This window comes from Balaenoptera borealis (genome assembly GCF_965194805.1).
Source record: "Balaenoptera borealis genome assembly, chromosome: 10".
NCBI lineage: Eukaryota > Metazoa > Chordata > Mammalia > Artiodactyla > Balaenopteridae > Balaenoptera > Balaenoptera borealis.
In genome coordinates this window covers 80,665,487-80,693,265 of record NC_138874.1, presented here as the reverse complement: position 1 = coordinate 80,693,265, position 27,779 = coordinate 80,665,487, and the positions used below count along the sequence as shown (strand labels likewise).

The 27,779-nt window shown below is 42.2% G+C and overlaps 1 long non-coding RNA gene across 1 annotated transcript; it reads left to right on the top strand.

The window, feature by feature from the left end:
* The first annotated feature begins 120 nt into the window (after positions 1–120).
* Positions 121–27,779, top strand: LOC309604702. The gene is made up of 4 exons (XR_014230965.1): positions 121–5,734; positions 5,834–5,901; positions 6,071–6,167; positions 11,129–27,779. It is a non-coding gene; the product is annotated as an uncharacterized lncRNA (long non-coding RNA).

Here is a 27,779-nt window from a genome sequence, read left to right as displayed (position 1 = left end):
TGTGCTAAGAATGAAAGAGTCTGAGATAAATAAGACTCAGTTCCTCCAGGAGCCCGTGGACTAGTGAGGGAGAGAAACATGTACGTGATTAGAACAGTTTCTCCAAATGTTACGGTGAGTCACGGTAGCACAAAGGTGGGAGCGACCAATTTTAATCAGGGGAATTGAAAGAATTTTAATAGAGAAAATAACTGAACATTCAGGGTCCAACCAGGAAAACAGAAAACATTCTAAGTAAGGAAAATGGAGCGATTTCCTATTGTAAATTGCTAATCCAGGAATGGGTGATTTTAAAACATGGCCCCCAAGTTCTTTGACCTTTCTCCCATTGAGGGATGTGTCCCTGCCACCCCCGCCGCCAACCCTGTTTGAATCTGGGTGAACCTGTGACTGTTTCAGTGAACCGAGTAGGAGAGTGATGCTGTGTAACTTCAGAAGCTAGGACGCAACAGGGAGCCTCTGCTGGATGCTGGGTGGAACACTCGCGTTGGGAGCCCTGAGCCACCGTGTAAGCGGCCTGACTACTCCGAGGCTGTCGTGCTGTGTCAGGCCCTGTGTGGGTGCTCTCGCTGGCAGTCCTCATCTTTGAGTCACCCCAGCCAGGGCGCAGACATGTGAGGAACTAACCTTCAGATGATTCTAGCTCCCAGGTGTCCTATGGCCACTGTAAAAAAAAATCACCCCAAACTTAGTGGCTTTAAACACAAATTTCTTATCTTACAGTTCTGGAAGTCAGAAGTCTGAAATGGGTGTCACTGGGCTGACATCAAGGTATCAGTAGGACTATGTTGCTTTCTTGAGGCTGCAGGTGAGACTCTGTTGTCTTGCCTTTTACAGCTTCCGGAGGCTGCCTGCATTCCTTCCCTAGTGGCCTCTTCATCCGCAAAGCCAGCAAGGGCAGGTGGAGCCTTCTCACATCGCATCACTCTGACAGTGACAATCCTGCCTCCCTCTCCCACATTCAAAGGACCCTTGTAATTACATCGGGCCCACCCAGGTAATTAGGGTAATCTTCCTTGAAGGTCAGCGGTTAGGAAACTTCTTCTCCTTCTTGCCACGTCACATAACATGCCCTCAGGCTCTGGGGCTTAGGATGCGGACATCTTTGTGTGGGTCAGTGATGCTGCCCTACCACAAGAACTTCCTGTGATGCTTAACTTTATAGATCAACTTGACTGGGCTAAGGGACGCCCAAAGAACTGCTAAAACAGTATTTCTGGGTGTATCTGTGAGAGTGTTTCTGGAAAGGGTTAGCGTTTGAATCAGAGGACTGAGGAGAGAATTTCGCCCTCATTACTGCAGATGGGCAGCCTTCAGTCTGTTGAGGGCCGGAACAGAACAAAAAGGTGGAGGAAGGGCACGTCCTCTGTCTCCGCTTAAGCTGAGACATCCAACTTCTCCCGCCCTTGGACATCAGTCCTCCTGGTTTTCGGGCTTTCAGGCTCAGATGGGGACTCACACCATTGCCTCTCCAGTTCTCAGGCCTTTGGACGTGGACTGAATTGTTCCGCCAGCTTTCCTGGGTCTCCAGCTTGCAGATGGCAGATCGTGGGACTTTCTGGTCTCCATAACGACGTAAGCCAATTCCTATAATAAATCTATCTATCTATCCATCTATCTATCTTATTGATTCTGTTTCTCTGGAGAACGCTGACTAGTACACTTATTATGTACCATTGTTTTAACATACTTCACTTAATCCTCACTACAACTCTATGAGGTACGTGTTATTACTGCCCCGCTTTTACAGATGAGGAGATTGAGATTCAGCGAGGATAGTTGGCCCAAGGTCACACAGTAAATGGCAGGCTGGGGACTCCGTGCCAGGCCTGTCCAGCTCTGCTATTCATGTCTACAAACTCACCATGTTCTTCCTACCTCAAGGCCTTCGTATACGCTGTTGCCTCTGTTTAGCACCCACTTTTCCCTTCGTCACCAGGCTACCTTCTACTCATCCATCAAATTCAACTCACATGCCACTCAATCAGGGGAACCTTCTCTGTTACCACAGATGAGGCCAAGTAGTTCTGTTGGGTGTACCATAGTTATGCTTGATCACTTGTGTGCATTTCAGTCTTTTCTTAGAATTAAATCCCCAGTCTTTATCAGGGCCTTGAATCAACCAGCCCCTGGCCCTGTCCAGCCTCATCTCTCCTTCCACTGTCTCCCTTTGCTCTTCTCACTCCGGCTGTATTCACCTTCCTTCACCTGCTTGAACTCATCAAGCTCTTCCCGAGCTCAGGACCTTTGCACACATCTTTCCTCTAGCCTGGCTTTCCGGCTTCTTTGCTTGGGTAATTCCTCACCCTTCAGGTCCCAGCTTTGCACAGACCACTCAAAAGTAAGTTAGGGCCTGCGTTACGCCCTCTAATGGTCCCCTGTATTTCTCCTTTGTGGTGCTCATCGTGATTGTAATTACATGATTATTTGGGTTATTTCTGTGCTTAAAACCATCTCTGCCATGATACCAAACTCCACCGCTTCAGAGCATGTTTGGTAGCATCTCAGTGAGTACTAAATTAATTAAATAACAGTGTGTGAGCTTGTCCTGGCTGTGGATGTGAGGACATGGGAAACACTCAAATGACTTCTCTTTAGGGATACTGGAAAACTGGAAAGTGGCTTTGCCTCTAATGTTCAGAAGAAGTTCATGACTCTTCTTACCCCACTCTTTATGAACACCATTGGTCAAAATCAAAGACACTGGATGGACCACATTTCTTAAAGAAAGAGCCATGTAGGAAGAGGATAAATACACCTGTACTTGGGTAGCACCTCTTGTTTCTCAGCAGTCTTTCTTTCACGAGGCCAGCACTGATAAGCTCAGCCTGAAAAATAAACACATTAGGGAAGGTGGGCTAGACTAGTGACTCTCAATCATCAGTGTGCATCAGAATCACTCGGGCTTCATCTGGGTGTCATACTGGAGATTTCCAATCAGTACTTTGCAGTGGAGTCAGGAAAATTACATTTCCAGCAAGCTCCCACCAGGAGGTTGGGTGCTGGTCTGGCTAGTTTTTGGACCACATTTTGAGAAGCAGTGGTGAAGCATTCTCAAACTTTGGCTTCATCACCTGAAGCCCAGGGTCACTGCACTAGGAGAGAGCCTGGAGCTCTGTATTTTTACCAGGTCACCAAAGTTTCAGAAGCACTGGCACTCAAACTTGGCTCTACATCGGAAGCACTGGGGAAGTTTTAAAGACCGCTAATGCCAGGGGCTCAGCCCTGGAGATTCTGATTCAATTGACCTGGAATCAGCCCGAGCATCAGAAGGTTTCAAAGTCCCTAAGTGATTTGAGTGCTTATGAAAGCTTGAGAACTCTTGGCCGAGAGCAGTCGTTCTCAAACTTTAATGGCCTCAGAGTCACACAAAGGGCCTTTTAAACCACAGAATGCTAGGCCGTGCCCTCCGTTCCTGATTCAGTAAGGTCTGTGTCGGGGCCTAGGAATGTGCATTCCTAACAAGTTTGCAGGTGTTGATGATGATGATGATCCAGGGACCACACTTTGAGAACCACTGATCTAGGGAAGGAAGACAGGGTAAGTTGACTGGGCCTGTGTTTCCTAGACTTGAGTGGGTATAGAAATCAGCAAAGATCTTATTATGATCTACGTTCGGCTGTGGCAGGGTTGAGGGGTGGGGGTGGGGAATGAGGAGTTGCAAGATTCTACATTTTCTAACAAGATCCCAGGTGATGCCATTGCTGCTAGTCTACAGCCAATAAGCAAGACCTGAACTGTTTGGGTCCCAGTCCTGGGACAGCACGGAGCCCAAGCCAAGGCAATGTTTCTAGCGATGCTTCCTTGGGCCATGCAATGGGCTTTGTGTCCACAGCCCCAGGTATGAAGAAAAAGATCCTTTGCACACCTTGTTCCCTCCCCGTATATTTCCCTCTGTGACTGCAGGGAAAGGAGTCTGATGGAGAGTAGGATTCACGTGTTCCTATGTCCCTGCCCCCCCTTCCCAAAACCATTTTAATGTCACATTATTTGCCACAAAACAATACAAATGACAGTTATTTGGGTCAGTTGCTTACCATTTTTGCCTAATTACCATGCAATAAAAAATTAGTCAAAACACATGTCAGATTAGCTTGTGTGAGCTTTATTTGATTACAATAACCTCCACTCTGTATGCTAACCTTCATGGCTGGTTACACATGTAAAATGGTTGTCTGCTCACAACTGCAAAACATCAGAGGGAACACTGGGCATTAGAGACATGGTAAATTATCCAATCTGTCGATTTCCTGCAGTAAGGAATGGTTAAAGCTGTGATTGCTAGTGTAGGGGGCCTGTCTATATTCCTACCCTCTTTACTTCCAATGTCCTAAACACGAGAGGTGGGTGGGGGAAGAGGGGAAGGAACAGGAAGAGAAAAAACGGGATTTAGATAAACGTGATAAATCTGTTCTATTACCTACATTACACACTGGATGTGTTTAAAAGAAAAAAAAAAGAAAAAAAGACCAATCCAGAGCAATTGCTGCAAATCACACATCCCTGATTACATGGCAGTATTCCTGGTGGGAAAGCCAGAGTAGTGAAGGATGGATTTTAGCATGTACTATGCATTTATTTATGGTACAGCACATCATCAAACACTTCACAGGCTCTAAGCTGGCAAACCAGAGGCCTTTGAAGAGAAATAATGAGCTGAGAGGTTCACGACATGCTATTAAAAAGTTTGTGACTGGATTTGGAAAATCAGATGGGTCTCCAAGGAAAGGGACAATTTCTGAGCCATTGCACTTAGAATATTTTTTGAGCTCCAGAGCAGATATTTATGAGAAGAGAGAGTTGTTTTTGTCTCCAATCCAGGTTTTGACTCTGATGTACAGCAGGGAAGCCGCTTTGCACTGCAGACCTGAAGTTCTGGAATATCCATGATGTCACCTTTTTCTACTGATCTGCTACCACTGCACAGAGGCGCGCTATTAGCTCTGTGATGTTTTAGCTTAATTCTCCCATATGTGGGTTGCAATTGCAGCCAAAACAAAGTCGGCAGGGGATTTTACAGCCACTGAATTGCTCAAGGTGCTGCTGGCTCAGTGAGATCAGGTCAGGATGCATGCATTATGAGCGAAAAGACAAAGAGAAAGAAAAGGCACCAGGACAGTGGGATTTCCGGTTGCCTGGTGTGTGATTTCCAAATCAAGCCTTTGGTCTTCCAGTCAATGACTTGATGCTCTGGGTTTTCACCTTTGAGATTTTCAGTGCTTCTCTGGCAGATGTGATGGGAGAAAGCACCCTGTTCTGAGTGGTGAACTGTGGATGGAATCCCTCTCACTGAATTAGAAAGGAGACATTTTAGGATATGAGCTCATGAAAGAGAAGAGTTTTGAAATGGAAAAAAAAAAAAAAAAGTACACACACACACACACACACACACACACACACCACAGTAACACATAACTAGGCCAGCACAGGATGCATTTGTGGTTAAGCCATCTTTCCCATTGCAGATGACACTTTAACGCTTTGATTCCCAGAGTCCTCCTGCACACACCCAGCAGGAAAAGATGCCTCGGCAGCTGCCACCCTAAAGCCAGGCTGCGCCAGAGATGGAAGGAGGAAGGTCTGGCTGCACATGATCACCAAAGCCTTCAACTTGAGATCAGTCTGTGACTCCTTCTCTTCTCCCCACCGGCAATGTCGTGACATAAATGCGGAACCCTCGCTCCCAGAAGATCTTCCGAATAGAACGAACGATGGGACAGAGCAATCACACCAGGAAAGACTACTTGTGATCATTAGGGGAAAAAAAGGGGGGGAGTGGGGTGGGTAAACTGTTAGGCTAATCAAAAGCAAATAACTGTTGTTTTTTCTTCAGCTGTCTTCGCAAAAGTCACAAGGATGATGGTACATTTTCAAGCCTGCTCCAGCCAAACTCTGAAATATGCAAGTATTGGTTTCGTCTGCGCAAAGCTGCTCTTTTTTTTTTTCTTTTCTTTTTTCTTTCACTGTGGGAAAATGAACTTATTTTCAGTCACCCCTGACATCTGACCACTCGACTGATCACGAGGACACTGTGGTAAACCACAGCTCAACTTGAAATTATCTCTTTCAGGCACGGTTCCTGTATTTTGGATGGCACCAGCCCTGGCTGCCCAGCTTCAGCTTGCCTCTATGGGGGTTCCATTTTCGCTTTCCTCCATCGACTCAAAGCAAGTGGTCTTATTCTAAAGTCTTTCAACTGGGCTCATCCTCAAAATAAGCTGAGTACAAAAAACGACACCGGTTTTCCCAGCCAAAGCCCTAAAAGTGGCCTATTTATACATTGTGTTCTTCTTTTTCAAAAGGGCAGGGGGCGGTGAAAACTTGAAACATCCTGGAAAAGAAACCAAAAAAAAAAAAAAAAAAAAAAAGCCAATTCTCCTGATTAATATCAGGATGATCCAGCAGGGTTTATACATATTCCTTCTGTTTGAATCATCTTGTTTTTTTGTAGCTGTTTTACACCTCCAGGATCCTGCCATCTGCCCACTCTAAAGAAACGCAGCAAAGCATTCCAAAAACAATGGCTGGAAGGAAATCATTTTGAACAAACCCAAGAGATGGGCTTGTCTGCACCCTTCTGGTTATCGCTACGCTCCCTGGAGGAGTGTGGGCTGGCCCCGAGGTTCATGCTGCGTGGGTCTCGTCTCCTAAGAACCCCCCTCATCCCCCCCATCCAGAACCCTGTCATGCCATCGGGCTGACAAGAGATCTGGCTGCCCTCTTGGCCGAGGAAGGAGGGGGAGGAGGGGTGGGCGGCTCCCTGGGCAGTTCTGTCCTACTCCGATCTGGTGTGTGTCACTGGAATGACAACTTGAAGAAGGCTGGAAGCCTGTGGCCCCTACAGCGGGCCCGGTCCCCCTCACTCTCTTGCTACCCGGGACAAGAGTTAACAGGCCCAAAGAACACGGAGAGGCCATCAGGACAGACGAAAGCAGTCTTTCGTTTTGCTCACAAAAGCCTGGGAAATCTAAAGCTTAGCAAAGGCTTTATCAGTCCTGGGGGTGAGCCAAGGAGCGGGCTGAGGTTCAGTTGGCCAACGCAGCTGCTGGTATTCATGCTTCCCACGGGGACTTTTCCTCAGCCCCTGATTTAGACAGTGAAGGGACGGGCAAGGTGCATGTAGCTGCCGAGGGTGATTGGAGAAACAAAGTGACTTGCAGTTCCCGTGCAGTTTAGGGGGAGGCAGAGAGTGCAGAAAAGGTTTTCTTTCCAGCTGCAAAATGAGGTGTCAGTTAAAGGGCTGCTGGCCTTGCGGAGAGGTTATTCCTTTAAAGGGATATTGGCAAATGCTTTTGGCTGAACATTTAGGCTTGGTTACTTGCCTTTCCCCCACAGTTCATAGAGGGATAAAGATATTACATGAATTGGATTTTTCTTGTGAATTAAAACATCGACGTCCTGACAAGTTAGTGCTGAGCAGGCAGAAAGGAGGGAGAGGACGAATGCTTTGCCTTCCGCGCAATGCAAAAAAATGTTCCCAAAACAGCACCATTCCACTCATTGTTCAAGGTCACCAGACTGTGCATGCTCAAAATGGGACTCAAGACTCCCAAATCCCAGTGTCTGATTAATTGTCCTTGGACTAAAACAATGAAAATAAAATGGATTAGCAAAAGGTATTGCTCCAGGTCCAAAAGTTCAGAAAGCAAGCACAGCCTCAAGGAAAGTAGGATTTTCTTTAATTAGGCTGACGTTGAATGCCTCGGTAATAATGCTGTAAATGTGAAATTGTCATTTGCACGGTAGGTATATTGGTGATTTTTTATCAGGCCAGTTAAAAGGTAGTGAGTATCCCCGTGCTGGGTTCCTGGCACTGGGCAAGGCATTTCCCCCACATTATGTGATTTAACCCTCACAAGTACCTGGGGGGTATCATGGCCACTATTTTACTGATGGTGCTAAAACTGATTATAGTTTTTTGCTTGATGTGTAAGTGGTAGAACTGGGATTCAAATCTAGGTTTCTAACTTCCATGTTTCAGAACCACTTAACTGCCTTTTTAAAATAGCATCTTATTTTGTGTATTCATATCTGGGTCGACTACTGTAAAGTGTAAGTTCCTAGATGAGAAAAACTATGAGCTGAAGCAGAGCTTTCTTTGAATTACCTACTTGCAATATTTTGCCTAAATATGAAGGTAGTGGGGTTGGTTGTGAAATACTAGCATCGCTTTTAATTAAATAGTGCACATGTTCATAAATAAACTCTCTGTGAGGAAGACAATATATACCCCGATATTTCAAATGCATTGAGATGTCCAGACATAAAATAGTTTGGATCTTCTAAGAGGAAGATATTGGTTTGAAAAGTTGGAAGGTTAAAGATGTTAGTACACAGGTGACTCGGTGCTAAGTGCACATTGACAAAGCAGGAAGAGGGAAATTAATTTAGCTAGCATCTAAGTTAGAGGATGTGCTTGCCAACCTTTCTTAAAGTAGAGGAAAAAGACATAGTATCGTCTTTTCTCTACTTTTTTCTCTTTCTTTTTGAAAAAAGGAAAGATATGGGGATAGGAAAAACAAGTTAAAAGTGCTAGTAATACACAGAGGTAGAGAACAAATGTATGGACACCAAGGCGGGGGAGGAGGGGTGGGATGAATTGGGAGATTGGGATTGACATATATACACTAATATGTATAAAATAGGTAACTAATTAGAACCCGCTGTATAAAAAAATAAATAAAATAGAATTCAAAAATTCAAAAAAAAAAAGTGCTAGTAATAATAAAGATGAAAAATGGATTGCACCTGCCCTCAGGGATCTCATGGTCCAGAAGTGGAAGCAGACACATTAACAAAACAGTATGAGAGATGAAAAATAGGAACAGGTACAAGGCACAGAAACAGGGTAGAGGGGACGTAATTACCTAGAGAGAGAAGGAAAAGGTGAGGAAAAGCTTCACAAAGGAGGAAAACTTGAGCTGGAATTTAAAGATTTTGACTAAGTGCATAATGGAGGCAAAAAGAAAACTCTGTACAAAGGCACAGAGCATGAAATGAGCTGACATTTTGGGGCCCAGAAGGAATCTGATATTGCTGGAGGAGAGAGCAGACAGGCTAAGTGTGGAGAGATGAACCGGCGAAGTAGTTAGGAGGCTGGGTCTAGAATGTGGTGTGGTGAGCCACTGATGGGTTTTCAAAAGCGGATTTGAGTTTCCAAAAAATTACTCTTGCGGTGCTGTCAAGAATGAATGGTTGGTCATCTGATCAACAAAATGAAAAGCCAGTTGTTTCAAAAAAGTAATTAAATAGACAAACTCCTGCATGATTGGTTTTTTTTAAAGAGGCAGAAATAAACAGTACTAGATATGAACAGGGACATTGAAGCAGAAAAAAGTAAATATTTAAAAATCATAAGGGAATCACGTGAACAACTTCAGAGCAATATATTTGAAACCTTAGATACACCATACAATTTTTAGACAGCATAAATTATGGAAATAAACTTGAGAAGAAATTGACACTGAATAAACCCATAACCAGTAAGGGGAAAAAATTAACTCCACAGTCCAAAGTACACCACAAAGACTACTAGCTCCAGAAGAGTATGCGGACAATTTTTTTCCAAAACTTCAAGGAAGAAATAATAACCCCTCACAAATAACCATTCTAAGGAACAGAAAATGAGAGAAAACTTGCCAACATGTTTTATAAAGTCATTATAATCCTGATGTCAAAGCCAGAGAAGGACAAAATAAGAATCAATCTCACATATGGACAAAGATGCAAAAATACTGAATAAATGTAAGCAAGAAATCCAAAATGAGTGTGTATATATAAACGTCATATAAAGTATATTTTACATGGCATGCAAGAATTGTTTAACATTAGAAAATCAATCATATAATTTATCACATTGACATATTGCAATTCATAATGCGAAACATTCAGGGAAATCCTACACCTGTTCATAATTTTTCAAAAAATCTTTGCCAACTGGCATGAATCATAGCTCCATGACCTATTCGTTAATAAATTTTAATTCAGGTAAAGACAATCTAAGCTTTGTACAAAAAAGGAAATGAGTGGATGAGAAGAGGAAAGAGAATGGAGGCAAAGAGAACAATTATGAGGTCATCAAGACAAATCCAGGTATGAGACACAGCCTTCGGAGGCTGGAGGAAAGTCCTGATGGTAGAGGCAGAGGGGAGAGCAGATTTCAGCCACAGTTAGGAGGAAGACCGATAGAAGCTGCTGACAGACTGGACGTGGGAGGAGGGTCGTAATGAGGAGACAGGAGTTCATTATGACTCCTGGCTTTCTGCATTAGGTGGCTGTGTGGATGGTAATTCAATTACTCAAAATTGAAAATGCAGTTTGAAGATTTGTCTGAAATTAGCAAGTCCTCTTGCATGAGGGTAAAGTAACTAAGAGAACTACTCAGCAGCCTGAAAAAGAGCTTTTGCCATCACTGGATTTCAATTAATAGCAGGACAGAGAGAGAGAGAAAAGCATTACCTGCTTTTGAAGCCCACGTTAGAGCTGGGCCTGGCAAAGTCGCCACTTGATAAACACTTACTGAACCAGGCCAAAGCTACCAGCAGTTTACAGATTGTATGAATGAGTAAGGAGCTGAGGCTTTGGGGTACCCAGCATCACAGCAGGCAAGAAAAAATAAAGTCTACCTTGGAAGTATATAGTTAATCTAGGGTTAAGAAGTACCTAATAATGGTAATATTAGTGATACAAATATTTTTAACATTGAAAACAGAGCAAAGAGGGAAAGATATTTTCATTTTTCTTAAATCTTGCTCTATCATATATTCCATTATGTTTTGATAAATAATTATTACATTTTTGAATTAGAACTTAAGCTTTGTTCACAACAGATTTAATTTGTATAGAAAATCACAGAATGTAATACTTTGGTCCTCAAGGATTCCCATGTGCCCGAAGCACTGTGTCCACATGCTGGCAGCTACAAGAATTGCCTTTTTCTTCCCTCTTCGTTTCTTCAATTTTCCCTCCCAACTTGGTAATATCTATGTATGTCCCACTCAGTATGCTGTGATTTGAATCATATCAAAATCTATGGAAATAAACCAAACTAAATCACCACTTTGCTATGTATATGCAAAGTGTCAGGAAAATCATTGGTTAAACATCCCACTGTTCATTCTTTTCCCAGGCTGGATGCAGCAGACCCAGTGGACAAGACTATAGAGCATGGAGGGCCACCTTGAAAGCAGTCACAACGTACAGAAGGCAGCATCAGGCAGCTGCCAACAAGTTTTGTTAAGAGTAAGATCAGTCTTCCCTACGAGAATGATGATGACTTCATCGGGCTTTAAGGAAATTCATTCAGGTGTGGAGTTGGGTGGAAAGTGCCAGAAAAGTATGAGTGACCCATCTAGAGTTTGGTAATTATTTCATAACTGCCAGGTGCTTAAACCTTTGGGACACCAGATTACAGATTGCATTACCTAAGGATCAAACCCAGATCAGACGGAGAATGTACTAGAACCCTTTGCCAGAAGCAATCTCCTGCTGAAACCATCCAAGTGGCAGGATCCACAGCAGGACAAAGGAACTTTTGAAAGGGACTTGAAAAAGAGTTCAGTTACTCTGTGGTTAACCCATCAAAGGCGTCTTCCTGTAACCCAGAGGACAGCAGGCCTCGACATGTGCTGGCCATTTGGAAAACAGAGTCATATGGAGTAGATCAAACATTTCAGGAGAGCCCCTTGCCTTGAAAATGTGGACCCTTATGAAAATCATTAAGCAATTCGTTGTTATTTATTTGCTTACACTGTGCTTCAGCAAAGCAAGCAAGAAGATGAGGATAAGGACCATTGAGCCAGTTTCAGAGGCCCTGGTTCAGGAAAGAAGGATTCCCTTACACCCCTGATTTTAAAGAGCCCTTTACGAAGACATCCTACCACACGGCTGGCATAGGAAGGCTGTCTTGGCTCCCTTCGACTGTGTATTAGGTTAACAACCACCTCAAGCTTCTTAGAAACCTAGAAATCCCCAGGCTGTTAGAGGAATTCCACAAGGCTAAGAAAACACTTGCAATCTCATCACTCGAAGCAGAAAAATATTTCCAAACATCTTCCTTTCTCACTCTGTGGCACTTTGTGTAACCCACTCCCAGCCTCCTAAAACCTGGGTGGCTCCACAACATACCCCAAAATCTGTCCTTCTTAATGAGCCAAGAACTCTTCATTCATGGCTTGGATCCATGGACCTGGGAATGAACAAGGAGCAAGTCCGTATTCTCACTTGGGGAGTTACCGGGTTATTGTGCATTGAGTTCCTTCTAAACTAAAGTAATTCCATTGTCTGATGCCTGGAACTTTGCTTGCTTTTGCAGTTTAAGGAAGTAGCCCCTCAAGATTCATCCGTCTCCTAGCCTCAACTTCCCTTTCACTCAGATGCAGAGTGCTTGTGAGTGGAGAAGGGCTCAGCAGAATGTCATCATTCTTACACTTTGGGCTTTCAAGTGATCTATGCTCTGGGGGATGCTGAATGCATCGCCTCAGAGGCTCTGGGAAGTGGGGGAGGAGGCTGGCTCTTGGAAGCTGAGCTCAACTTCTCCCAGAACATTACAGAGGCTGAAAAAATCTGTCCTCCAAATATTCAACACATATGTTCTGAAATTCATTAAGTTCCAAAATTAAAAAACAAGTTTAAAAGATCCAGCATTGGTTCTTGTACAAAGCAGATACTCAAGGAATGCTTGTTGACTGAGGAATTTGTTAGCTGATAAATATGAGAAATACAGTCTGTTTTGTACCACATGGCAGCTGAGGTTGCTAGGAAGACATTTGTCCCTGGTTTGTCATTATACAAGTTTTAGAAAATGAATTGCCTAAACCCTACCTGTGTTTGAAGAACAACTTCCCTGACAAAGCCTTCCCAATACTCTCTGCTTTGTCATTTTTGGAGGAGACAACTATCACTTGGCTTTGAGTTGTTAATTAACTTTTTGTTATGTTCCCAACTTCATGGTCCCCAAAGGGAAAATTCTGTCTTATTTTTTGTTTACATAAATTTTGGGGGTAACCCCCTCAGGATCCAACATGAGTTTCTGCACAAAGTACATACACAACAACTGTTTGTTGACAGATCAATTTGTTCATTAATAGATATTAAAAATACAGTCTGGTCTGTACCATATGGCAGCTGAAGTTGCAGTACACAAAAAGCGTCATTCTCTGCTACTTTTTTATAGACCGTACTTAGAAGAAATATTTTTTAGAAGACCTTTTCTGTGGTCTCAAGTTAAGTTTAGACACCAGTATTTAAGAGGGAATAATGTGTTTTATGCAGTAAAATAAGACAGCAAGTATACAAATATTGCAACACTGCAGTGACATTTTCTGTTGACAGAGATGTTGATTAATTTCTAGTAGGCCCATGACAGCCATTTCTGAGGAGCCTTAGTTATGAGAGATCCTTGGTAGATGAGCTAATCAGGTTTTTTTAGAGGACAAGATCTAGTCTTGATGCTTTTTGTATTAAGAAAGAAAGGAAGGGAGGGGGAAGGGAAAGAGAGAGAGAGCAAGTGAGGAAAAAGGAAGGAAGGAAGAAACTCTGTTAAAATATCCACATACGTGATTTAACCACTTATTAGCTAATGACTCGTACACATAACAAGTATGTCAATATAAGAAAGTTGAAAGGAAAAAGAAATTCCAACCCTAGAAATATAATTTGGGGATCTTTCCCCCACTTTGCCCGATGTCATCGTACTTCCAGGCCTAAGGAAAGCTCATTCTGGGAGTCTACCTAAACTCTAGAACTTCTAAGTATCACTCTTCTTATCAGTATTTCAGATGGGGATGTTCTTCCAAAAGAAGTCTGGGAAATGGGTCTTTACATTCACTTGCACGTTTTATCATTGGGACAATAGCCTCCCCACAGCAGGTATTGACTCCTTTCAGTGGACTCTGAAGGCATCATCTCATTTAATCACTCCATGGAGGCAGGAGCTGTCGCTTTTATTTGAGGAGGGCTGATACATGAGAGGTGCTCAATACCTATTTGTCGAGAAAATACATTCTCCTATCAGCCCTATGAAGTAGCAGCAGGAGGCCAGTTTACCAGATGGGGAAATTCAAATGTGAAGGGAACAAGTCACTTGCCTGAGATCTTCACAGAGCCTGATTTGTACCACTGTCTATCTGACTAGCCTCTGTGCTGAGCCCTCCTGCGAGAAGGCAACCATCTACCTTGGTACCCACCCTCATCATTATATCTGGAGGGCTACTTTCAAGGGTATCCTTTCCTTTTGCTGGTAAGTTAAAAAAAAAAAAAAGAAAAACTCTTTTGATCCCTTGAAGATGATTAGCTATAAAGAAAGCTAAACCATCAAGGTCTATATGATAGTGTTTCCCTGTGAAATTTTTTTTTTCTAAATCGGGAAATGGTTACTTAGGCCCCCATAAAGCCAGCTCAGAGCTCTACTTCTCCTTCCTTTATCAAGACTTCATTGACTTGGAAAGTGGCTTCTACTCCAAATAGTGTGCCAACAGCTTTTACAGGCTGCCAAAACTCTCCACCTTTCTTTAAGGAGCCAGGGCCTTTCTTTTCTAGAACTTTATGCCACAATTAAGCAAAACCCAGCCACTTTCAAACAATGTTATACCACAGTTTCCTTAAAATATATTAGAAACCTTCCTATATCTTATTAAAGTATTAAAGTATAATACATGTGTTCAGTAGCAATCATCACATACTCTACTGAAAGTTCAAACATTTCTAAAGAGGTGGACAAATATTGATCAGGAACTACCAAAAACTTACTATACGTGATTTCTTAATTAATATAAATGTGTTATATTTATACATACAGCAGCCCACAGTGATAACAAGAGCTCAAAAGGGCACATGGCTCCCAGAACCAAAACCTGTGTTTTAGTGGAATGCATTACAAATAGGATTCCACCTGTGCAATACTTTTACAATATAAATTTAAAAATAGAGAAATTAGCTATCTATTAATCCATATTGGTCATTTTTACTGAATCTACACATTGCCAAAAATTGTATCTCAATGAAAAAAACTTGAAGGAAGAAAAATAATAGAGAAATTGCTTTGTAATGCCAATGGAAGAATACCTGAATCTGAGTGGATGGGTGCATGAGATGGATTTGTATAAATTGACTTGATCATATTCTTTTTTTTAAATTGGAGCATAGTTGATTTACAATGTTATCTTAGTTTCTGGTGTACAGCAAAGTGATTCAGATATATATATATATATGTATATATATATACTTTTTCATTATGGTTTATTACAGGATATTGAATATAGTTCCCTGTGCTATACAGTAGGAGCTTGCTTATCTATTTTGTATATAGTAGTGTGTATCTGCTAATCCCAAAGTCCTAATTTATCCCTCCCCCACTCCCTTTTCCTCCTCTTCCCCTTTCATAACCATAAGTTTGTTTTCTATGTCTGTGAGTCAGTTTCTGCTTTGTGAATAAGTTCATTTGTATCATATTTTAGATTCCACATATAAATGATATCATATGATATTTGTCTTTCTCTTTCTGACTTACTTCACTTAGTATGATAATCTCTAGGTCCATCTTGACCATATTCTTAATCTTGCAATTGAGATGATAATATTATTCAGGAGGCTGCCATTCATTCGTATTGAGATACGATATATAAACCACACAGTGCCACGTCTGGCACGTGGGCTTGGTGTTTTGTTCTAGCCAAACATGTCAGTTATTGATACCACCAAGGCTACTCCAAGAGGAGAAAACATTATAATAAAATTGGTCAAGCTAGTCTGCTTTGAATACTACTCCTGGTATGACCCTGCTTACCGTTAGTGGAATTCATTTTAGATCTGTTAAGAATGAATTTATTTCCATATGAAACACAATAAAACAGCAGTTTTCAAATATATCTTCTCCATGCCCGACTTAATGAAATCTCACCCATCCAGCAAGGCTCGTTTTGAATGCCACCTCCTCCATTGCATCTTTCCTGATCTCTCCTCCATGCAAACGTTTTCACTCTCTCGAACATCTTAAAAACTTTGGCTTTTACCCCTCTGAGGATACTTTCCCTGCTCTGCATGTCATGTTACTGTCTCTTTGCCTGATCCCCGATTAGATTCTGAGTCCCTTGAAAGCAGGGATCAGTCTTATCTTTACATTTTCTACAGGCTGAGCACAGGGCATCGGACTTAGAAGCTCAATAAAAATGTGTTGAGTTGCAGTGAATTGTGACCCACCCTGGCTACCAGGCTCTTGGCCAGCTTCAGCGTGCAGAACACAATGGCTTCTTGTATTCGCCGCTGTGCACACCCACATACATACACTAAACACCTGGAAGCATGGCCACTTAGTTGCCTGGCAAACACTCTCCCTCCCAGGGTGTCTTCCCTTTTGAAGAGACTGCTCTGACAGCTGGGCTGCTGCTGGTCAGAAGGGGCACTCCCTGGAATGGTCCATCACTGCAGCAAATGGCCAGGCTCACTGTGCCAGGAACCAAGAAGAGAGAAGGGTCCAAGTAGGAGAGTCTCAATGCCAAGAATGTGCTCTCAGATTTATCACTAAGAGGGAAGCAGGGAGCACCGCAAGAGAGAAACCGATGTCGAACTTGCACCGAAGCCCCTTCCCTCTCCCGCCTCCTTTTCCTTCTCCATCCTTCCATTTCCCTCTCCTGTACCCGGTCCTCCATGGTCGCTTGGTCTTGCCGGGCTTGGAGTTCAACCCTAAGGCCGAGGAAGAGGCCTCCGCCCCCGGGAAGTGAGGGCCTCCTCCCCCTTCCTCTGCGGGATGCTCTCCCAAGACGCTGTGGCAGCAACACTGCCGCTCCTTATTAAATACAAATTACGCTGAGAAGCTTCCAAGAACTTGAGTGGAAAGTTGATTTCCCCAAACCCTCCAGGCATTTCCCAGATCCTGAAAGGATTATTAGTCTTATTGATTGTCATTATTATATACAAAGCCTACATCATTTTTTTAAAGTTTCCTTAAAGGGACAACATAGAACAAGCATAAGCATGAAGCTTCCAGAATGCGTCCTTAGATTCTGACATAACCTGTCGGATTCTGGTCGGCCATCAGGGCAGAAGGGAACAGGCTTCCCCCTGAAGTTCAGGCAGGGTTGGCAGATTTACCAAGATAAATACAGGACACCCAGTTCAGTTCGAATTTCAGATAAACAGTGAACAATGTTTTAGTATAAGTATGTCCCAAATATTGCATGGGACATACTTATAATAAAACAATATTTGTTGTTTATCTGAAATTCAAATTGAACTGATTATCCTGTATTTTATCAAGCAACCTTAAGCCCAGGGAGAGTCAGGACAGTAAAGGGATTTTCACCAACAAAAGCTTCTTTTAAAGCCCTGGCTGAATGGCTTTGGACGACATTTCAATTCAGGCCCTGCATTTTCCCTGGAGTGTGAGCTCAGTGTCATAGAAAAACAATTGGGAGAATGAACATTCAGTGAACATTCCACCCCTTCCTTGCCCTCAGCAGCCTGTGGCAAACTGCGCCCCCTCAACCAGCTGGGGAGGAAAAAGGCTCTCTCTTTTAAGATGGCTTTCCCCTCCCCTTTTACAGATTGGCTTGTTTCTTAGATTTGCTGGAGAGCTGCTTTCGCTAATTGCTTGCAGACTGCGATCCAATCAGGCTTGCCAACTGTGGAGGCAGTGTGGAGGGGCTGAGAGGTAAAGAGGAAGGAGTTTGGAGTCAAGTGGACTTGGTTTGGAATTCTGGCTCTGCCACGTCCTGCCTGGGACACATCGGGCAAGTTGCTTAACCTCTCTGGGCCCCAGTCTCCACATCTGTAAAATGAAGGAACTCACAGTGTTGACGTGAGGGTGACATGAGATTGGAGCATGTGCAGTGCTCGTCACCGTGCCTGACACACAGTAGGTGCTCCTTTAATATTAACTGTTGTTATTATTGTATCTCTTTGGCATGTCCCACATGACAGGCGACATCTAGAATTGAGTCTACTCAAGCCTGGGACTTGGAAATCTGGGAATGCAGATTCTAGAAGGCCGTTAAACCTTGTACACCTGGAAAGGATAACTCATTTGAAGGATGGCGCCATCGCTCTCCTTCAGCATCCTGCCCCATTCAGTCTGGTAGACCGAACCCCTCTGAAGCCAATGATCACATCACCAAATGGATGTGAATCAGGTCACCACAAAAATGTATTGGGGGTCAGGAAGTCTAGTTGAAGAAGTGGGAATAAGAGAGAGAGAGAGGAAGAAGGAGAAGAGGGAGGGAGAGGGAGAAAAAGAGAGGGGGGGAGAGAGTAAGAAGGCGAGTCAGGGAGAGAGGGATCTCATAGACCTCTTAGGAGCAATCAATGGAATTATCTCAATAACTATTAGAACAGTGCTGAGACGAAACCACAGTTTAACAGATGTTAGCTCTTATTATTTGAGATGTCTTAAAGAGTGGGTAGGACTTTCATAAATAGAAAAAGGGATTTGTAACTTAGAAGATAAATAAAGTTATTATGAGGCTGACCTTAACTGTGAGAGTGATAAATTTGGACTTGGTTTTACAGGCAAGGGAGCTGCAGAAGACTTTTGAGCAGGGGCTGAGACATTATTCCTAGTAGATGAATGCTGTTGAGAAAACAGTACTCTCACCAAGATGTGTAAGATAGACTGGAGGGGAAAAAGGGTACAAGAGAAGGACCGGTGTAAGCAGGGGGCTGTTAGAAAAAAAACAGATGAGGATAGGAGAATGAGGGGGCAGGGGAGGGGACACCCAGCAAGGGAGCGGACGGGGAGAGGGGAGGGAGAGAGAGGGAACTGCAGACATCGAACATACACGCTTGGCTACCAACTGGCTATCACTGGTCAGGAAGAAGAAAGAGCCAGGTTTCGGACTAAAAATGTACTGATTGTTGCCTTTAGCAGACCCTGTTTTTTGTCTATCCCACACTCCCCATCTCTCTTCCCCTCCTCCAATTTTGTTCAAATATTCACCCTTCTCTAAGTGGCCACTGCTTAAGAGAAGATGCACTTATCCTCAGCCCCAGGGGGTGGGTATTGATTTGTCCAAGACATCCTTGTGGCTCCATTTTCTTCCCAGTGATTGGATTAGGCATGAGCATATGGCGAAATTCTTGGCAAAAGGAAGCAAAGGAGTGGAAACAGCCCAAATGTTCATCAATTAGGGAATGAATAAACAAATGTGGTACGTCCATACAGTGGAATACTATTATTCAGCAATAAAAAAGAATGAGATACTGATTCATGGAGGCCCAACCTGGATGGACCTCAAAACATTATGATAAGTGAACGGAGCCAGATACAAAAAGCCACATATTGTGTGATTCCATTTGAACAAAATGTTTAGAATCAGCAAATCGTAAAGGCAGAGAGTGGGTTAGTGCCTGTCAGGGGCTTTGGGGAGAGGGGGACAGAAAGCAATTGTTAATGGATACAGGCTTTCTTTGGGGGCAATGAAAGTGTTCTAAACTTGATTGCGGTGATGGCTGCACAGTTCTGTGGATGTACTAAAAAACATTGAATTGTACGAATTATATGGTATGCAAAGGATATCTCAATAAAGTTGTTATTAATTTTTTTAAAGAACCAAAAAGGAAGACTGCTAGGGAGACTTCTGGAACAGATTTCATTGCTCTCAAACACACACACACACACACACACACACACACACAAAGTAAACTTGGCTCCTCTTTCTGGAGGCCAATGTATGTGAATTTGATCATGAGGGATGTTATAATAGTCTCCCTACCATGAAAGGAGCTACAGAGCAGGTCAGAGCCAAAAGAAGCCCCTAGACTTCCCATTACTTACGATAATAAATTTTCTTATATTTTAGGCTAGTTGGGTTGGGATATTCTGTCACTTGTAGCCACAGCATTTTAACTGGTACAGTTCCATGAACAGGAAGGAGAAGGGCTGGCTTAACAGAGAGGCTGTGAATTTACATTAATTTGCAAGTGTAATCCAAGTGAAAGTTTCAAATGTAGTTCAAGATCTGGAAAAAGGGATGGATGGATGGAGGGATGAATGGATGGATTAGCTAGGAGTTCCATGCTCCGAGCTGAAGGCTAAAGCCCCAGGGATAGCACAGAGAGAATGCAGAGAAGAGTCTGAGCTGCCTGGACAACCTCCACTGAGCAGGAGGAAGAGCAGGAGAAATGGGTGAAGGAGACAGAGAAAAAGTATATAGAAAGGACATGGGAGAGTTGGAAAATCCTGCAAACACTATCATGCAAACCAAGAACAGGCTTCAGGAAGAAGGGGATTAAAGTCTGGGTCAAATTCTACAAAGAAACCAGGGAGGAAATAGCAGGGAAAATATGGTTAGCTAGATAACAAAGAGACCATTTTAAGAAAAAAGAAATTCAAAACAACAACAACAACAACAAAATGTAGTTTTAGTGGAGTGATGGCGACAAAAGCCAGTTTTTAGAAGATGTGAGTGGGACGACAGTGAGTGGACAGAGGAAGTAGGTGGCAGCAGTGTAGGTACATCCTTACAGAAGTTGGGTGGTTGTGGAAAGCCCCTGAGATGTAGGGGCTGTGTCTTATTACAGCATGACCTAGTCCTATCCTTGCTACAGACAGTGAAAAGGAAGAAAGCCAGGAAAATGGCAAAAGAAAATCATTAAGTTCAAGAAAGGATGTTTTTGTTTTTGGTTTTTCTTATTTTTAGGGCAAGTGAGACCCAAGCATATTAGTTAGGGAAACAGAAAGAGTCATTAGAAAGGAAACACCTGCAGATGACAAAGCAACGTCCCAAAGAGGGCAGAGAACATGGCAATGCTCAACCCCAGAGGTGGGTCTCTGTCCTTCTTCTTCCAAGAGAGAAGTGAAAATCCAGACCCAGGATGAATACCTGGCAGTTTGGGCTGGAGAAGGAAATCGAGGGAGCCCACTCACATCAGCCCATGCACTTGACTTCTAAGATGGGCAAGAGGAGGTTGGAATTTATAATCCTCAGAGTGGAGCAATTTCAAGGAATGACGAGTGTCTATGACTGAAATAACCATGCATGCAATGATCGCCTTTGTGTGTCAACCTCCTGGCAACTATCCATGTAGGATGACTGGCAAGGACGGCTACAGAGCGCATTGCATTCTTCTGGTTTAAATTCAATAGGCATTTCTTGGACAGAATCATCATTATTTAAGAAGTAAAATAGTCATTCCCAGAAAGGGTTAAAATTGTTTTTTCCCAGTTCTAGCCTAGTTCCCAACCCCCACTGTTTCCCCAAGTCCTTTAACAAAATTAGTTATTCCATTGACAGGCCAGTGCTGGTCCCTCGCTGAACAGCACATGCTGTGCTCTCTCTGTGAGTGCACTCGTGGTGAACTTTGAGCCACACATCTGCTGCAGAGAAGGAACTCTTATTCCCAAATGGCTGACATTAGCTGAAGATTCTGGGTTCATCTCCACTGTAGCATATTTTTATTAGATAGACTGCTGGAGAATCAGAGGAATAATTTTAGTTACTATGTCTATACCTCATTATGATGCATCCTCAACTATTGTTCTTTTCATCACCTTAATGTCATTCTCAGACTGTTTCTGCAAAGTGAATATTTGGATGAACACCAATGTCCATCTTCATTTAGCCGCAAGCCATTGGCGTATCTGGGCTAAGGATGTATTTTCATAATGTCACCACTCCAAGCCTCTTTCTTTGATTTGAAGCAGTGGTTGGCAAACATTTTGTGTTAAGGCCCCGAGAGCAAATATTTTAGACTTTGTGAGACATATGATCTCTGTTGCAACAACTCAATTCTGTCATTGTAACACAAAAGCAGCCAGAGGTAATATCTAAGTGAATGAGCATGTTTGTGTTCCAATAAAACTTTATTTACAAAAACAGGCAATGGGTTGGATTTAGCCCATGGGCTATACTTTGCCAGTCCTAGATTAGCAAGAAGACTTCAGGTGTACTGATAGGTAAAAACCAGTATATTTTCATGTGCTCATCTCCTAGAAGGAAAAAAAATTCACTAAAACATTCTGTCGGACATTTTATTTCTTTTGCAGGCAGCAGTATGGCATTTCCCCCTTTCTAATATATGGCATCTTAAGTTTTTAGATTCCCTTCCCACAAAAAGTTGAGAATAGCAGTAGAATTTAATTCAGGGAAGAGAGGGTTAAGTGGTTAAAAATTGGAGAGTGAAAGTATCACTTATCTGCAAACATAGCCTCCTCTTTAGAAACTGATTTACCCAGACACTGAGTTGATTATAAGAGATGCAGAGTGAAAACAAATTTGCTGACCTTCATTTCAGAGATCAAAGGTTAAATTCATACCCTGTAGAATGGTTCTGTTAAATCACTCCCAAGCTGCCTGGTGACATATTTTCAAAAAATTTTTCTCTCCAACTTTATCAAGTGTTCTTATGTTCTGGAAACATGATTTGAAGTCCCAGCTGGAGCTCGGATCTTATGAGTCTTAAATAGCTGAAATTCTTCTCTCCAACTGTATCCAGAGATATATGGTTAGTTGGGGTAGACATTACTTGCAGGGGTTAATACCTCTGAGTCTAGTTTTACTTATCAAAGATTGATATTCTATTTATCTAGTATTATTTGTTGAAGATTAAAATTAACATTTTACACTGGATAACCAAGGGTTATATGAACCATGCATAGATAAAGAGCTAAAATTGTCCACTTTGATGTCCTTGACTTTGGGCTGAATAAACATGTCTTAAATTATAATGTCTGTCAATGACTGAGTGTTCCCAACTTCTTTGCCACTAAGCAGTGCCTCAGAGCAGAATTCCAACAGTTCAAAAATTAGGAAAACTTTCTGCACAAATTAGTTGAACTCCAAAACGTTTTTTTTTAAATAAAGCAAATTTTCTGTCTCTTCAACTGTAAAGTCATACAAAACCTTTCAACAAGCAATGGTTTACAAAATTCATTTTATGACAAAGTTTTGTCAATCCATAGTGAGATGAAAAAAAAATAGGACACCAGTGTATTTTGTATAGCTAAGTGCATTTAAAGGACATTCCTTTAGTCTATTTTTGTGTTAAATACTGAAATTTAATTAATTTTAAATAATTAGTTACTCAGTAAAATAATGTTATTAACCCTTTGTTGGTCCCCAGTTGTTTTAAACTACAATTGCTGTGTTCTGAGTTGTGGCCCTCCAAAATTCGTATGTCGAAGTCCTAACCGCCACTTTAGAGATATTATTTGGGAGGTCTTTGGGAGATAACTAGAGTTGAATGAGGTCATGATGGGATCAGTGGCTGTAGAAAAAGAGGAAGAGAGAGAGATTTCCCTCTCTCTGCCATGTGAAGACACAGCAAGAAGGTGGCCATCTGCAAACCAGGAAGAAGGCCCTCACCAGGAATCACATTGGCCAATACATTGATCTTGAACTTCCCAACCTCCAGAACTGTGAGAAATAAATGTCTGTCGTCTAAGCCACCCAGTCTATGATATTTTGTTATGGCAGCTCCAGCCGACCAATACAACAATTCTACAATGTAATGAGTAGAGAACTAAGAAGATAGAGGATGTTAGTAAAACTTTAATTAATACTTGCTGGCTCCATAGAGAGTAACAAATTTGGATTTTCTTTCCTACCAAGTTCAGAGAGTATGTCATTGCTGGCTGATCTCTAAGAATCTGGGTTGTAAAAACTAAGCTGGATAACTTTTTGTCTTTGGGGAGCATGTGTGCACACTCAGAGAGAGGCCTCATCTTTGATGTAGGAGGAGGCAGGTATCAGGATACCTGATTTGTTGGGTGGAGAAACTGAGAATTGATTTTTCCAGCTGTGAGAGACATGAAAATTAAACCCAAATGTCCTCACAGATGGGATTCCACTCACACGTCACACACTTCCTACCATAGCATGAAGCACACCAATGACAGTTTAGTCACTGTAGTTTCCAGTCAGATACCCATCAGGTGACTTTGGATATGTTCTGTATCCTCTTCAAGGCATGGCTTCTTAGTCTACAAGTGGAAATAATAATATATCCAATCTCATAGGGTGGTTAGGAATTGGAGAGAATGCATGTAACACACCAGTTTAGTTACTGGCATAAAATGAGTGCCCAATAAATGTTTTGTGCTATTATTTGGGTTATATGTTAAAAAGAGAAAAAATGGCTGATTTTATTCATGGAATTACTTTCCCAAATTTTGAAGCTATAATAGAAAATAAAGTTATCTAGATCTTCATCAACTAAAGTCATCTAGATCTTTATCAACTAAAGTCAGTCAAATGGTTGGAAACCTTCCACCTGAGACTTCGCTATTATGTGTGTGTATGTGTGTGTAATCACAAAGGATGATAAGAAATTGCTAAACTATTTTATTGAGAGGCAGCGAAATATCAGATGGGATCTTGACCTCAAATTCTCTCCTGCTGAAAAGCTACCACCAATGAGGGCGTGATAAGGAGAGCTGACAAAGGAAGACTTATTCCGCCCTGAGGCTTTGGCCCCAATCTCCCAACATGTGGGCTCAGACCTATGTATCTGTGAGGATTTATTTTGCCTGGGATGGGGAGGCCTGAGAGACCCCACCTCTCCTCAAATATCTCCCCAATACAAGACAGCCCAGTGTTACCAGTTTTAGCCACACAGATCACCAAGTGAGAGAAGCAGTGTGGAATATAAGCAAAAAGGCCAGGACTCCCACGTAGAAGTCAAGCAATTTTTTTTTTTTCTTTATCACACAAAAACTCCACCTAGCTCACCGTGACTCTGCAAAACTCTTCCTTCTTGGAGCTGAGTGAGTAATGAGTGGAAGCAAAGGAGGATCTTAATCTTCCTTTAAAGTATATATTTTTCACTTTGGTGGGGGGGGTTGAGGCAGCACCGACCTGGGTGAAAACTGTTGAAAGCAAACACTCTCTCCAGGAGCAAAAAAAAAAAAAAAAAAAAAGCGTGGACATAGTCATATACATAAAATTCACATGTAACCTGGCAGGGAGTAAACAGATCTGGAGCCCATCCGTGAACTTCAGTTAAGAACCCTGGCCTTATTGTTATTTTAAACAAAGATGCATTGAGCACTGAGTGTCAGGCACCGTGTTAGACACTTTTATATCTTTACCTCTTGACTTCAGATCTCAAAACATTTCTTCTTTGTAGATACTATTGTCCCCATTTTACAATTAGGAAACTGAAGCAAAGAAATGTGAATGGCCTGCCCAGTTCTAGGTTTTAATAGTAGCTCTGCTATGTATTACCTGCATGACCTTGGGTCAGACCAGTTGTTCTTACACTTATCCTTAGTTTTCTACTCTATAAAATCGGGTTAAAGTAGTATTTATTGCTGATTATTGTGTGTACTAAATTGTATGTACTAACCTAAATTGTTGTGTGACTTAAATGAGATCATTTGAGTGAATGAGTGAAATATTTTGCACAGATTCTGGAACATGTTAAATGTACAATAAATCATCACATTAAAGAAAGAAAGGAAAAAAACCCTCAACTGATCATTGGAATAAACCCCACCAACCTGTACGTCAGCTAGAGAAAGCTGTATGATACCAACCAAAGCCTCTTTGGATGTAAGGAGCAAAAAGCCACTCAGAGTAGCCCAAGGAAGAAGGAGGGTCATTTAATGAACATTTTACCCAACAAATAGAATATCATACTCTGCCAAGACATGAGGGCAACTTATGGAAGCTTATGGACTCAGGACAAGAAGTCCAGCCAGACCTCCTAGACTGGAGTTGGAATCTGGGTTCGAAAAATAGTCCCTCTGTTTTTCAAGACCTACACAGTCTTTCTCATACCTTCTCATGCCTTCACTACCCTTTTTGTCTCTACTCCATTTTTCTCTCTTTCTCTCCTCACCTTTTTTCTCTGCATGCTCATTTTGAACGTGGCCCAATGTAGCTATCTTAGCTCCGATCTCCATGTTCTCCCTACTCAAGTATTTACACCAGCTGGAATCCTCCTCTCAGTGATTGAAAATATCTAAAGAAAGGGATCTCGTTGGCTTAGCTAGCTATGACTCCCCTTGGGGTCACCTCATCTTAATCAGCGGAAGCCATAAGATGATGAGAATGGGGGCTCTCAAGTGTCCAAACCCAGCCCCACTCATTTCAAGTCATAGTGGGGTGCCATTTTGGAAAATGGGTTTATTGTATGTCCTGGTCTCCAGGAGGAATGAGGGATGAATTGATTTTGGTCTCTTGCACAATTAGTTCCACCATGGAAAAGAAAACTAAAAGTTATGTCTACTCAAAAGGTACATGTTCCTTTATTTTTTTTAAAAAAGGCAACATATAAACTCCTGGTTTCACATTGTGTCCAAGTCTTCAGGGAAACACGTCCAACAGTGGTTTGTTCTTGTTTCATACTTGTTTTATTTTATTTGGCAGCAAAATGAACATTGCGTTTCAAATAAAAGCCCAGTTCTATCCCTTATACATTTCATTAAGCATTATATGCTGTTCCGGTCCTCTTTTTCCAATCATGCTCAAGCATGTTTTGCAGACTCCTTTTGTGGGAATATTTTGGTTGGAGGATTTGAGGAAGATAAAAGGCACTCATCAACTCATTATTTATATTAATATATTAATAAAAGTGCTTTCTCTTCATACTATTTAGAAAAAATACTGCTGGGAAACCTAAAACTGAACTATGCTTCTGGAGAGAACAGGAAGGAGAGAGAATAGAGGAGACTGTGGAGATGGGAGTCTGAGCATAGGCTCTGTGCCTCCCATACAAGCTGTGTGTCCTTAGGCAAGTCACATAACCTTTCTGGGCCTCAGCCTCCCCTCATTAGTCATGTAGGGGTGAGTGCCTTGAGCCTGAACTCACAAGTTTGTTTGAGGACACATGAGATAAGAATGATGTGTTCTCACAAAAGTACTTTTATGATTTGTGAATATGCTTCAAAAGATAGAAGATTCTAGTTAAAAGAATAAAAATTTCCCGAGCCCAGAAAACTGAGCAGAGCTTCCTCCCTTGTCATGTGACTCCCTTCAGCAGTTTCTGGTGGCCTTAAAGGCAGATGGATTCAAATCCTTTGTACTAAAATCTGCCCTGTTCAGTTCCCCACTGTCTTGTGGACAGATCCCATCATATCCAGGTCCCTGACAGCTCTTGGATGAGTCCCTCCAGAGGTGCATGTTCACCTCTGATGGTCATTTAAAAACTCAACCAGTCAACATACATCAGCACCTGTGTTCATCAGGCATTGTACTAGGCTGTGATTTTATAACAATAATAAAACAACAAGAATATATCAGGTGGTCTTCTAAGCACTTACATCAGTGGTCTCATCTGATGGGCACCACGAACCCCAGAAGTATATACTATTGTTATTTCCCTGTTTAATAAAATTAAGAACCGAGGCAGAGAGAGGTTAAGTAACTTGTCAGAGGTTAAACAGTCTGTTAGCTGTGAATCCGAAAGATAACTAGAAGCTCCTCCCTGACTCCAAGAAGCTTATAATCCACTAGGAGTTTTGTGTTTCACATGGCACTAACCATAACATAGAATGACACATCCCAGCCTAGTGCCACGGGCAGAGGGAACTCAGATGTGGGCTTAATGACTTTTGCCTATTTCTATGAGGGGGGCTTCAAGAGAAGTTAACAGCTGACTTGAGCTTTAGGCATTGAGCCAAGCTGACCAGACCTCTCTTGTCACCAGTCACTCGGACCTACCCACCCAGGATTTTAGATACGATTCCTGCCATAGCTTTCAGTAGCCACATTAGCCTAGGTCTCAGTGGACAGAGGTGGGGGGGAATCTCAATTGAGTGGTCAAATACTTAATGCTTGATAATACCACAAACTATCCACCATCCAGCTTTCTACCCACCATGCACTTGCTCCAGGCAACTCATAAAA